This window comes from Gossypium arboreum, chromosome 7 (assembly GCF_025698485.1).
Source record: "Gossypium arboreum isolate Shixiya-1 chromosome 7, ASM2569848v2, whole genome shotgun sequence".
Taxonomy (NCBI): Eukaryota; Viridiplantae; Streptophyta; class Magnoliopsida; order Malvales; family Malvaceae; genus Gossypium; species Gossypium arboreum.
Window position 1 is genome coordinate 79,652,518 of NC_069076.1, and position 15,224 is coordinate 79,667,741.

Sequence of the window (15,224 nt, forward strand, 5' to 3'; positions counted from 1 at the left end):
TAAATTAGGTTTAGCATAATCACACATAGTGCGTAGAGTAGAATTCTGATTCACTGGATCAGCAGCAATCGCAGGAGGTAGCGGATTTTCTTGGTTTTCAGCCATCTCCTCAGTTGTGGTTGAAGTATCGTCCTCTTGCTAGTCTTTCGTGTATCTTAGGCTTCGCCTTATTTCCATCTGGTTTCTGCGAACTGTGCGGTCGATCTCACCATCAAAAAGTAGTGGTCCTGAAGGGTTTCTTCTGGTCATAAACTAGAAAAACCTTTCAGAAGAAAATAAATGAAGAATTAGAAAATAAAATAAAAATTTAAATTGCAATAAAAGTAAAATGGCCAAAGTAATAAAAATTGAGTGTTCCTAATATTCTAATTCCCCGGAAACGGTGCCAAAAACTTGATGCGTGATATTCGTAACAGGTTTTAAAGATTTATAAATGAAACGTTCTTAAGACTAACTTATTATCACGATTAAGGCAAGTGTACCTATCGAATAGTAGTATAGTTCAGCAAGACCGGATTGTTGAACCCAAAGGAATTACGAGTACTAGTATTTACTTCCTTTTTATTATCTAGCCTAAAATTAAGAGGTTTGGTTATCTAATCTAATTACTAACTAAGAATGCACAGAAAGAAAACTCGGGAAAATACTTTTGGGAAAATTCGATTGATTGAGACAATACCTAAGGAAAAATCCACCTAGACTTCAGTTGTTATTTGACTATAAATTAGACGATTTATTCATTTGACTTGATCCGTAAAAATCCCTAAGTTATATTATTATCTCTCTTGAGACTAATAACATCTAACCTTAGGTTGAATAATTGAAATCTCTTTCTAATTAACACCCTAGAATTGCATTAACTCAATCTATAGATTCTCTTATTAGGTTTCACCCTAATCCGGTAAAATCTTGTCACCCTATCTCTAGGTGCGCAATTAACTCCGCTTAATTATGACAATTTTACTCTTAGACAGGGTCTATTCCTCCTCTGAATAAGAGCGTTAACTTGAATCAATATCCTGGAATATTAAAACAAGAATTAAGAACACATAATCAAGAACAAGTCAAATGTTTATCATACAATTCAGATAATAATAATAAGATCTGTCTTAGGTTTCATTCCCCTTAAGTATTTAGGGGGTTTAGTTCATATTTATGAAAGAAAACATCTCAAAAGCATAAAGATAACAAAACATAAGAAAACCCAAAACTCCTGAAGGAACATGAAGGGAGATCTCCAGTCTTGATGATGAATCCGGCTCTTGAGATGGATCAATCAGCTTTCCCTGAGTAATTCCTTGCTTCCCTACTCTGTGTCCCCTTCCTAAGTGCCTCCTCGAGTGTTTAAATAGGCTTTTGAATGCCTAAGAGCCCTAAAAATTGGCCTTTTCTGAATAGGACTAAACTTGGGCTTGGCAGGGACACGCCCGTGTGTGATTACTCTAGCCCGTGGTCAAGGCTATTAAATAGGCACGGGCATGTGGTCTACCCGTGTAAGTCATGCTTCGATCCTGCCAAATTGACACGGCCGTGTGACACGCTCGTGTGAGAAAGTCCAGGCCCTTTTGTTTTCCCATGTGGGTCCATTTTCTCCGTTTTCGGCTCGTTTCTCGCTCTTTTTACTCTCCTATGCTCACTTAAGTATAAAACATGAAATTAAAGGATTAGGAGCATCTAATTCACCAAATCTAGGGAGAAATCATCCGTAAATGCGCTAAGCATGGGATAAAAATATGTATAAATTACGGTTTATCAATGTTATACATGAGTGTGCTTAGAAAGCATGTTGAGTAGGCTTAATTTTGTATAAGTTATGAGATATGATATGATCCGTAAAAGTATGTTTAGGTACACATGCCACTCAATTCATTTGATTTATAAGTATGTTAATATGATTTTGCATGTGCATTGGGGTGGGTTTGATATGATGGAGGAAGTTTATTCTGGCATTTTTATTATAAATTATAGTAGTTAAACCACAATATGTGTCTGGCAGCTTAACTTCCTATTTATGAATGGCATACCACCACTTACTGATATGATTGGATGGATGGACTCATAAAGTCCTAATTAGTGTGATTGGTTGGTCGGAGATGGTGTGTAGCGGATAAGGGTAGGATTTGTTCTGATATGTTATATGTTTCTGAATTATGAAATTTTGTTTGGATAATTGCATTTATTTATGTTATAAGTAAAATTGTGTATGTGGGCCAAGCCACACACTAAAATTTTTACTCGTTTGTTTTTGACACTTTTTAGGTGAACTTTAGAATTAAGATCTGGCGGCGATTCCATAGCTCTGTTTAGACATTTTTTTTAAGTATGTTTGGATTTAATTTTTGACTTTACAGACATTTTGATTTGTTTTGGGACTTTAATTTTGGTTTGAAATTTATCTTGCAAACGTACTACTTATAACTGGCATTTTTAACAAGACATAATTGATGAAATATTAAGTTTTTACAAGTTAAGAACTCTTAAGTGTTTTCCGCTGCAAGGTTCTGAAATTAAAAATGATGTTAAACGAATGGGTTTTTTTTAATGAAATCAGTAAAATAATGTTTTCGTCAAAGTGATGTCATACGTTTATCTGAATACTTATGTTTTTGATAGACTAATCAATTTTATTTATTCTTGATTTAAAATTAAGTTTTCAAGAAAATTAAAGGGCAATGTTATACGTAACAATGTAAGCTTCAAAATTCGACCGCAACGTCTAAATTGGGTTTGGGGTGTTACAGTATAAAATTAAAATGAATTAATACATTTAAAATTAAAATATTTATAACTTATAAAATTCAAAATTATTTGAATCCGTCGAAGTCTGCCCGACTCGATCCGAGCCCGAATCCAACAAAATTTGAGCACAAGAAAACCCTAGCCAGAAAAATTCGAGTCTATGAAAATTCGAGCCCGGAGTAAGCCTGATTCGATCCCGCCTGTTTGTTAGCTCTAACAATTACTCACTCAATTATTAGTGTGTTTTTGTTTTGATTACTGAACTACAAAAAATTTTAATTTTGTAATTAACATTATCATTCGTTTCTATTTTGGTCATCCTAATTAATTTGTTGACATAAATGGTGAGGTGACCTTTTTTTATTTGCTATAGTCATCTTCTCCATAACAACCTCATTTTTTTGTCAAGATTTTGCCTATTATAGAGACGTGGTGGTTATATACATATAACAATATAGAGAGATAATTGTTGTAAACCAATTCCATCAAATGAAGAAAAAATTATGTTCGAAAAAGAATAAAAGTGAGAATTAAATTAACAAAATTAAAAGATGTATAGCACGTACATGCATTATTGCTTTTATGCATATTTTACTTTACATTTTTCACATGACTAATTATAAAGTTCATAAATCTAACAAGTTCAATTAATCGGTCGGAGTTATAAAATTGAATTAATTAATTTATCATGAGTTATTAAGTTCAAGTAATAAATTTATAAGTTTATGATGTTTTAAATTTATAGTAGAATATTTGATTAAGGAACTTAATCTTGCATTGATATCTTTAATTCCACTAATTGAAGATTATTTCATTTAATAAAATATGATTAATAGCTTTTTTCATGTAAAATTTAAACATTTTATTGAAATAATATTTTAATTAAGATTATTTTTATTTAATAAATTACAATTAACAGGTTTGCTTATATGAAATAGTTATAATTTTACTTAAAAATTTTGACAACATGTTGTTATAGAGAACTAACTTAATAAAAGATATATTTGATAACTAAGGTTGTTGCTTTTATATGTGAAAGTTGTTATAGAAGGTTAAAATAAATCATAAAAAATCAGTTGTATAAGAAACTTAGTTGTCATAGCGACATATCATTATAGGAGGTGGCTTTCATAGAGTGAACTGACTATATAATAACATAATTAGTCCTCAAAACATTCACATTCTATCAAATTCACCTTAATTCTAAATAATTCAATAAATTTAACCATCTGCATTTATAAATTCTATAAATTTAGTTCTCAAACACATGTTAAAGAAAAATGACAGCTGATATACCAAACTCTATCATGGGTGTGACAAATTTAGGTTACTTGGTGCTTGTTAAAAACATTATCTTTTCATTCCTCTAAAGATAATGACAAATGCAACAAATCACAATCCCATGAAGAACTTAACAAGCTTCTCTCCTAGGCACAGTACATCAAGATTTATAAGTATAAACCATAACATCCTCCGTATAAATTACACCAAAAAAGATTGTTATCTCAATTTTCGACAAATTTAACCAAATTCTCAATATTCAATTCACAATATATATATATATATATATAAAAGAAACCTATAATAGCACTAAAATTAAGAACCCAGAGATGCAACAATAGCTTTAGTGGTGGGTCCAAAAAGACTCAATTTGTAACCACACAATTTTCATAAGTGTCGAAAAAATATGGTTCAAGGCGGGTAAAATACCAATAAAGGCCCATTTCCAACTTTTTTTTATAGAAATGGGTCGATTTCTTAATTATTTACTGGAATAGGCCGAAAATAGGGAAATTGTGTCCACGTCAGCGTGAAGTTAGGGTATTTGCTAGCAAAGCACGTCCCTGAGGAAGCGTTTTATCCACATGAACAGAAAACGTTTCCTTGAGGACGCGATTTGTGCTGATGTGGACAAAGCGCTTCCTCAGGGACGCGCTTTGCCCGTGTTTTTTATCTGTTGGGATTAGGGTTTTTTAGGGTTAGGGTTAGGGTAGGTTAGGGTTTTTATAGTTTAGGGTTAGGGTTTTTTAGGGTTTATGGTTTTTGTAAGGGTTTAGTTAATCAAATTAGGGTGTAAGATTAATTAATTAAATTAGGGTGTAAGATTAATTAATTAAATTAAATATTAATTAAAAAATCAATTAAATTCGAGTTTAGGGTTAAGTAATTAAATTTGTGTCTAGGGTTGGAAAAAAAATATATGCAATATAAATTATGTATTAGTGTATTTAAAATAATTTTTTGGTTTTTTTTCTTCAGTAGTATCTGGGAAAAAAATTTAAGAAGTTTCTGAAGAAATAGTATCCAAAACGCTTCAAGCAGGATGCACTGTTAGCAAAATTACTGAAAAATGCTCCTACGTGGATGCTTTTTTTCTACAGTGGTATCTAAGAAAATAATTTTGAGAAGACGTGTAATGCCCCAATTTTCGGGAATTCTGTGAATGTTGGCAAAATTTCATGCTTTGATTTTGTCATTTGTGAGTGAAATTATGAAATAGGATCTATGTGAAAATGTTTGAAAATGTTATAGGCTAATTTGTAGTGGCCAAATAAATAGTAGTGCAAAATAGGAGGATTTGCATGTCAAACCTCCCATTTTACATGAAGTGGCCAGCCAGCATGTTGTTGTAGACAATATGAGCACTTGATATCCATAATTCATGGTACAAATTGATAATGGGTTAGGTAAATGTTCTATGATAATGGATTAGGTAAATATTCCATGATAATGGGTTAGGTAAATGTTCCATGATAATGGCTTAGGTAAATGTTCCATGATGGGCATTTCATATCTTTTGTATTAAAGAATTAAATGGATGAAATATGAAATTTTATTAAAAGAAAAAGGGGTGAAAAGAACAAAGTTTTGTCCATCTTTGTTCACCATAGCCGAAAGTTAGAGAAGAGAAAGGAGAGGAGAAAGCTCTTGAATGTTCGGTCACTTGGGGAAGAAAATTGAAGGTAAGTTCATGGTAGTTTGCTTCTATCTTGATGTTCATGAGTTCTTCTTGATTCTACCTTAACTCTTGAAGCATATTTTGGTTTTTAGTTGTGTTGTGAGCATTTAGTCATGAATTAAAATGAAGGAAATGGTTGTTGTTTCATGTTCTTTTGATGAAAAATGGAAGATAGGTGAAGTTGAGCCAAACAAATGAGCATGCATATGCCTTAGATGCTAAGGGGAAAAATCGGCTAACATGTTATGCTTTAAAATGATGAAATGGAGATTATACTTAAGTAAAATCATAGATATGTCATGATTGATTGGTGATATACATGTTTAAATAACAAGCATGCAAGTTAGGTGTGAAAGAGTAATTTGGTAATAAATCTGCTTAGGACAACAGCAGTAACGTGACTTTGGAAAATCACCATAAATTGTGGGAGATGAGTTAGAAGCTGCATAAATTATGTAATTAAAGCTTAATGAGTCTAGTTTCAAATGGAATAAACGAGAACATATTTTTAATTCTGTACAATAAGAAATTTGATTCGTAATGAAGAGTGGTCAGATTAGTCAAACAGTGAAACATGGGAAACTTTAAGAAAAATCTGGTATTTATTGGCCATACCAAAAATTCTGAAAATTTTATGGATATAAGATATATGAGTCTATTTTCAGGGAAAATTAACGGCACTTGATTTGGAGTTTCGTAGCTCCAGTTATAAATAATTTAGTGACTGTTGCTCAGGAAGACAGCTTGCAGTGAAATTATGATTATGTGGTAAACATTGACAAAAATTTGTTAATGAGTTGCTTATTGTTTTCTTATAAACTTACTATGATCTGTAGGTGTGGTTGGCCGAATATTGTAAGGGGTTAATACGTAGTTTGTATTTGAATAGTTAGATTAACGTGTTAGTAATCCAATTGTAGGCGGTTCGTGTGTGGATCTCGTCAGCATATCGTCACAAACAGGTGTGTAACTAACACCCTCTTTCTTAGTCTGGATCGGCAAAAGTCGAAAAGCCAAAATGCCAAAAACCGGTATTTTGTAGATTTGCGAGTGTGCGAATGCTCGTGAGGTAAATCGATTAATGTTTTTGGTAAGCTACAAAATTTGGATTGCAAAGTGCATGATTTCTGTGCCCTCGATATTTTTGGGCTTAATGGGCTAAAATTGGAATGATGGACCAACAGGCCCAATTCGGTAAGAACCCTCGGTACGTGATTCTGTTAGTACGTGAAAAGTAGGAATATGCATGAAAAACCCTAAAATAGATAAATTACTAAAATACCTTTAAAAGTAGAAAATTTACAGTTTTACCCCTAGTAGATAAATTACCGAAATACCCCTAGGGTTAAATTGACCTAAATGCATGTTTGATTTGTTGTTATTTATCGCATGCCATGTTGTTATTATCTGATGCATGGGATTGGGATATTGACGGAGGAAGTACTGAAAGTGGCTTGTCCACGTCTTGGAGGCTTTGCCTCAATTCTTCGATAATCGAGCAGTTAAGGTCGCAATCTGTGGAGTGTTAATGGGTGGGTTGAGCTATTCCCCACATAGAGTGTAGAAATTTGGTACGAGTGGAGTGTAGTGGTTGGTGGGTTGAGTAGTCTCCCAAATGGGCTTGCATATATTATTGATGTTGCATGTATTTTGAAATGGGCCTATGGGCCATCATTATCTGAATAAGGGCTAAGGCCCGCTTTATTGTAATGTGAAAAGGGCTCGGTCCAGTACCACTTTATTACTGAATGGGCTTAAGCCCAATATGCTTGAGCTGACTTGGGCTTTGAATGGGTTTTCCTTACACTGAGTTTCCCCAAACTCACCCTTTTATTTTCATCCACGCAGAAATCCCCAACCATAGTGGGCTTGGAGTCGTGAGGGAATTCGGAGTGGCCACCCGCTCAAAGTTTGGTTTTCTTCCGTGAACTGGACATCCTATTATTTACGTTGAGGTTTGGGTTTTAAATGTAATAAGGCCGCTTAATTATTTTTGATGGTTTTAATATGTATTACCAAGATAGGTATTACTTATTTTAATTGTTGAAATTGGATAGCTTTAGGGCGCGTTTTAAAAAAAAAACAACAATTGATTTCAAAATAACACGACAACAAGCAAAGCTTCCGCAATGAAAGTATTTTCCAAAATTAATCACTTTTCCTAAAAATGACTTAATCAAATCGGTTTCCTAGAAATATCCATGACGTTGAGGTGTGGCAATGGTGGTATGCATGTCTAGGATTGGATCCAAAGGGAGCTTGGTACTTAAGCAGTCCGATGGACTCACCACCTCTTTTCTGGTTTCCTACCTGGTGCACAGCTTCCATTCATTTTAACCTATAATGAAATTATCTTTTAAAACACTAAGTAAGTTTTTCTGGATCAACAATATAAAATGTTTTGAATGCTTCGATGTGGCATGTCGGATCCGACCATAACGTCTGGGCTGGGTTTGGGGTGTTACAAGACGTTTCTAAAAAAATAGTGTAAAAAATGCTTTAAGCAGGATGCACTATCAGCAAAAGTACTAAAAAAAGCTCCCACGTGGACACTCTTTTGATATAGTGGTATCTGAAAAAATAATTGTGAGATGACCTTTCTAAACAAATAGTGTCAAAAACGCTTAATGCAGTATGCACTTTCAGCAAAATTACTGAAAAAAGCTCCCACGTGGATGCTCTTTTTCTACAGTAGTTCTATTTGGCCTTAGACTATAAATGAGCCAAATTTCATTCTCAAGCTGCATAAGTTACAGCAAGAGAAACTGAGGTTAAAATAGAATAAAAACTGAAGATGAGTGGACGTATTAGTGCTATTATTTACTATGATGGTAAGGTCCATGACACCGAGAACGGTGTTGTTTTTTTGTCAGAGAACACAGCGCGACTGGGTTTTAACCAAAACATAGATTTGACAGAACTTCGAAAAAGAATTAGGTGTAAAATCTTCGGAATGACGCCAATAAAAGTTTTGTCTATTAAGTATCGATTTTGTGCTTCGGTTGATCCCGTGAGATATGACTCATTCGACATTAAAGGTCCTCGTAGCTTAGAGGCAATGGGGGAGACTCATCTTGCTAGTGGATCACCTCACCTCGATTTATATGTACAATTTACATCGCCAAATGATGCATTTGCGACTTCAACATCTACTGCTATTCAAGAGGAATACACGACCTCTGCCCGAGACTCTGCTGGTAGGTGGCAAAAAATGGAAGCGTCCTTGTTTTGTAACAATATGGAATACACAACCCCTGGCCGAGACTCCGTTAGTGCATGGGACATGCTCCTCGGTGGGTCAACGTTTGATACTGAAAATACATACTGGGGAACGACATCAACTACTAGTGGTTGGTAATCAACATCTGATTGGGGATGTTATGAAATGTCCACAAGAAGGGACTATTTACTCCCAACGACGTCCACTAGCTAGGGAACCTCGTTCGTTACAGATGATAGTGGATCGGATGATGAGTCCGATATGAATCCACCTCGAGAGCCCCGGCTCGATGGTGCAGAAGTTGCATTATTTTCTGAACCGGAGCCTATTCCAACCATACCTAAAGATGTTGAAGGTGGTTCAAATGAAGAAGAATAAGATCCACAATTCAAGGCGTACTCACCTCCAGCCCACATGCATAATGTCGATCTATCTCAAGATGATGCGTTAGAGTTTCCAGATCTACCACACAGAAGGCGTGACCGTACAAGTTCATCATTGGGTTCGGGTGAACTGGAAGTTCGTAAGGTGTTTTCCAATAAAGATAGTTTTCTTGGTGCATTGAAACAACATAGCATTATAGACGGGGTTAACTACAACGTGGTTAAATCCAAAACCAATAAGTTTGAGGCCAAGTGTGCAGTGAAAGACAACACATGTTCATGGAAAATTAGAGCCTCGTTGAGGAAAAAGACAGGCTTGTGGGAGATTAAAAAGTACAAAGGTCCATATACATGTGTTAGCGGTATAGTTTCACTAAACTTCTAGGGTTTCTGAATAATATTATTATTACGTAATGTTGCATTATTTAACGTACTTTGTTTACAGGTGTTTCACAAGATCATCCAAAGATGGATTTAGATATGTTAGCTAACTTAATACTACCGACGATGAAGGTAGATCCCAGGAATTCAGTGCCAGTCTTAATTGCCAATATTCGTAGCCAATTGAGGTATACACCCTCTTACCGCAAAGCTTGGATAGCTAAGAAAAAGGCATTGGAAAAGATGTATGGTGGGTGGGATACTTCATATAATGAAGTGTGGCAGTGGTGTCAGGTGCTGGAGAGATATGTCCCAGGTTGCATAATAGACCTTGAAACGGTACCTGCGTACTACAACGACCGATTGCTCTGTGGATGCCAAGTGTTCAAGCGTCTGTTCTGGAGCTTTAAGCAATGCCAGACACATTTCTATACTGCAAGGCGTTGGTACAAATTGATGGTACATTTATGTATGGTAGATATACCCATCAACTATTGCTAGTTGTGGCACAAGATGGCAATGGGAGAATCCTTCCAATTGCATTTGCAATAACACTGGGAGAGTCAGCTGATGACTGGGAATTCTTTCTTTCTAGACTAAGGAGGCATGTCTGCCCCCAACCTGATATCGGTGTTATATCGGATCGGGGCACCGGAATACTAGCCCCAATTGAGCTTCAGGGTAGCCTATGGCATCGCACACACCATCGGTATTGCCTAAGACACGTTGCGTCAAACTATTACGGGCAATTTCGATCTACAAGTGAACAACGACAAGTGACCAACATGGGTATTTAATTTTTACTAATATAATTTCTTTTGTAATATTCAATTTATTCTGAATGGAAGAGTGGTATGTAATTTTTACTATCATCTTATATTCACAGGGTATGAGATAAATAAGGACCATTTTCATGAGATGTTGGCGGTTTTGCGTTCAGTTAATAAAGAAGGCCATAACTACCTCTGTAACATACCTTTCGAACAGTAGACACAAGCATACGACAACGACCTACGATATGGTCAAATAACCTTGAACTTGGCTGAATGCATAAATTTTGTTCTAAAAGGAACGCGTCATTTGCCAATAACATCGGTGGTGCGAGAGACATATTTTCGTTTAGCAGCACTATTTTCGAAGCGAGCAGTGAGGTATAAAGGCGAAATGTAGGGAGGCCATGTATGGTACGCGAAGGTATTGCAAGAAATTAACAAGGCGAAGGCTCAGGCCAACACCATGCACACAGTGTGTCACGATCATGACAACCTATGGTTTTATGTGACAGAGTTTGACAAACCGAACCAAGGTATTGTTGGCGGGGCAATATCGTGTACACTTGACAAATAGGACCTGCAACTCTGAGAGGTTTGACGCACTTCGTTATCCATGCGCTCATGTAATTGCAGCTTGTCAAAATCTTCGTCTGGATCCCATGAGCTATGTCGACGAAGTGTACAATATAGAATACATGTACAACGTATGGAGACACGTATTCCCACCGGTCCCAGATGAACATAACTGGCCGTCTGTATCGCTTGCTCTGTTTAAGTTGTTATCGGACAGAGATTTACGTCGTAAACTAAAGGGTCGACCTTGCTCAACTAGAATATGTAACAATATGGATATTCGAGAAACAACCAACTAACAAAAGTTGTGCGGATGGTGTAAGAACCCAGGCCATACAACTCGATCATATCCAAATCGAAATAGCTGATAGTTGTTGTAATAAAATTATGTTGCATTATTTACATTTTATTAAAATGATGGAAAACATTAAAAATATTTCCTTATTCAAAATAACTTTTATTCTATTACAAATATAAAATAGTAAATTATAATTAAAATACTAAAAACAACTTTTATTTTATTACAAATATAAAAGAGTAAATTATAATTAAAATATTAAAAACAACTTTTATTTTATTAAATGAAAGAATATAAAAAAGTTTATACAAGTATATTAAAAAAAACAATGTTAGTGTCGGTCGGAATCAGTGCCACATAGGGGTCGTCGACAGTTACACACTGGATTTCTCTTGGTTCAGGTTTCAGAGAGGGATCTGATTGCTCTGGCGGGGATTGTGGTTCACCCGACTGGAGATCTAGTTGTGGGTGTTGGGAGGATGAGCCACCTTGATAGAATAATGACTGCGGAGGTGTTTGCATTACCCATGGCGGAGGTGTTTGAATCCCATAAGGCGATGGGGATTGGTAAAAAGAAGAGCTCCCCAACGACGTCTCGTGCGACGGCGGCTTATAGATTGGCGGTTGATTCGGAGTAATTGGGAACGAAGATGAACTGGGCCATGCATTCCAACTTGCCATAAGACTGGAAAAAGGAAACATATAAGGGTTAGGATATATATAAGGGCTAGGATACGCACCTGGCATAATCTGAATAGGCTGTGATATGGGTGTCGTCGGTTGAAGTGTTAGGCCCGGTGAATATGTGGGCACTATTGATGGGCTAGCTGATTGTATGGGCATTGTTGATGGGCCCGGGTCGTTATCCCTTCTTCTTGGATTTAAAGGGCCTCGTCGTTCCCTTTAGACACGAATTTTTCGTCGCCTCTCTTCTTCGGAAAGTGAATATGGCTTCCCATTGATCCTAAACCATGGCATTTATTCCGGCACTCACGCTAACTCAGGAACGATGATCGGTTCCCGAGTAGGTATATAATCATACCGATTCTCTCACATTTCGATATATGCTGAGTGGAATCTCGGCCAATCGTATGCAATTACCGTAAGTCCATTTTGTGCTCATCATCGAGCACCTCAGGTGGCACAGGAATCGGTTGTCGGAAGCAAAATTGCCGCAATACTCGATCTGACTGGTGCATCTCCACAATAGCATAGTTGACCAATGGGACCTTCACGTGCCAAACGTTCAGATTTTGAAATAATTCATCCAGAATTACTACCCGAATTGTCGGATCCTCGTATGGTGTCCATTGAAACTATATGAATATAATAAAAATATTAGTTGTATACATAATACTAAATAGTAAATACTAAATACTAAATATTAAATACTAAATATGAGATAATTATTTTATTATCTATATATATTTTATTTAAAACTTACTTGTGCTTCCGACCGTTGGTCTAATAGAAGCTGTATATCTTTAAGAGATGTAGGTATTCCAACATAACTCGCCGAATGGTTCCACCTAATTAAATAAATTTTTAGCATACAATTATATTTTAAATCTACGTAATAATTGTAAAATCTAATTTAAAATTTACCTCGTTATAAGTGGGAATGTATATGGCTGGTATACTCGATGACGTAAAAATGAAAAGCGAAACCGTGCCCATGATTGCAGTAGTGTTCGGTAACCTCCTATTTTGGCTTTGTTCGGTCGCGTCGCCCGGCACATCTCCCTGTACAATGTTGCTAACACGGCAGACCCCTAACTAAGTTCACCAGCTGCTCTAAAATCAACGAGTTTCAGCAGCCATATCAGATGTACGCGGTTTCGTGACAAGTTCGGCATTAGATAACCTCTGATCATCTCAAGAATGTATGCCCGAGCATATCGTATTCTTTCTAGTTCAGTCGAATCATTATCCAGCTCCAGAAATGTGTCTCGTAACCAGCCCATCTCAATCCGACCTCCGTTGATATTGTCCAGAATAGCACCCAAAAGCTCGTAACATACGATGCCCCAATCAGCAGAATAAGCAGACCTAGTGACCGCGTACCCATCCACCGGCAATCCTAATTGCAACTCCACGTCTTCCGAAGTGATAGTACACTCTCCGCATGGAATATGGAAAGTGTACGTCTCGGGTCTCCACCTCTCTATCAATACACTGATTAGTTTCAGGTCCAACTTGCACCCCCGGCCTATCGTGGCCACGTGCCAAAAACCCGTATCCTGCAGGTAACCCTCTATCAACGGTGATGGAGGACCAGACATATTACAAATATAGCATTGCAACACCCGATCTACAGACTGTTATAAAAAATTATAAAATTAAAATTGCATAAATGAAAAAATATTAAATTGTATTGAAAAATTAATTAAAATTGCATAAATTAAAAAAATATTAAATACTATTGAAATATTAAAATTATCACTTACCATTGTCATTTGATCGACGGAGATGTGTTTATTATCGAGACGAATTAATTCCCTTTCCATTGCAAAAATTTAATTTAAAATACAACTAATTCCAAAAAAAATTAAATAGAGTTTTTTTGCAAAAATTAAAGAGAGCTTTGAGAAAATTTGAGAGAATATGAGAGAATTTTTGGAAGAATTTGAGAGAATTTGAGAGAATTTTTTGAAGAATTTGAGAGAATTTGAGAGAATTTGGATAAGAGGACTTTTTTGTGTAAAAAATCAAGGGGAGGGGGGTTTATAGTTTTTTTTTACTGTTGGGGGCCCAACAGTCAAATTTTTTACCGTTTGAAAACACGGGCAAAGTGCGTCCCTGAGGAAGCGCTTTGTCCACATCAGCACAAATCGCATCGTCAGGGAAACGTTTTCTGCTGATGTGGACAAAGCGCTTCCTTAGGGACGCGCTTTGCTGGCAAATACCCTGATTTCGAGCTGACGTGGACGCGATTTCCCCGTTTTCGGCCTATTCCGGTGAATAATTAAGAAATCGGCCCATTTCCGTAAAAAAATTTGGAAATGGGCCTTTATTGGTATTTTACCCGTTCAAGGCTGAATTATTGAAAATCGAGTAATTTAAAATTTTAAATCGAGAAGTTAGTAAGTCATATGTGAGATTAATGAATAGGACTGAGTAGTAATTAAATGAATTAAGTTATGTAAATAGTACAAGGACTAATTTTTGAGGTAAGTATATTAAAGGACTTAATTAAAGTTTTGTACATGTCCTTGCTTGGTGATTATTGCATATCCTTATAGGTAATTAAGCCATGTTTAAAATAAGTTAATGGCTTCAGATGATCTGAGCCATTAAAATTCACTAAGTTAGTAAGAATTAATAAAGACTATAAGGCCCAATTTTGGCTCGGGCCCGTATAAACACAAAACAAAAAAAAATAAAAACAATAAATTATAATAAAAATATTATAATAGTCCAAATATTACAACCCATTTACAACAAATATTGACAGTCCATCGGCCCAAAATAATTACAAGGACCCAAATTAATCCTAGCCCAATATTACACAACAAAGTAGGCCCAAATGGCCCGAGAGTGGCATTCACAAAAACCCTAGGGTCTCCCTCGATGCTCCGCAACAACCTTCAGCCTCCAAGCACCGTACGACCTCCAGCACACCTCCATACTCCCCACGCCGAGTGCCACGTACCACCACAGTTAGCCCCGTACATCTATACCTGCAAACAAATAAGAGAACGACAGCAAACACGAAGGAAAAAATTTGTATTTTTTTTATTCTTTCAGATTTCGACTGTCGAAACCATTTTTAAATCGAGTTTTGAAAAATGAGAATCGACTTTAAGAAAAACGAAAACGGGAGTCGCCACCAATCATTTTAGGTGTGATTGGATCACCTTATAAAATGTTTTGTTTTAAAACATTAATTTTGGTCTAC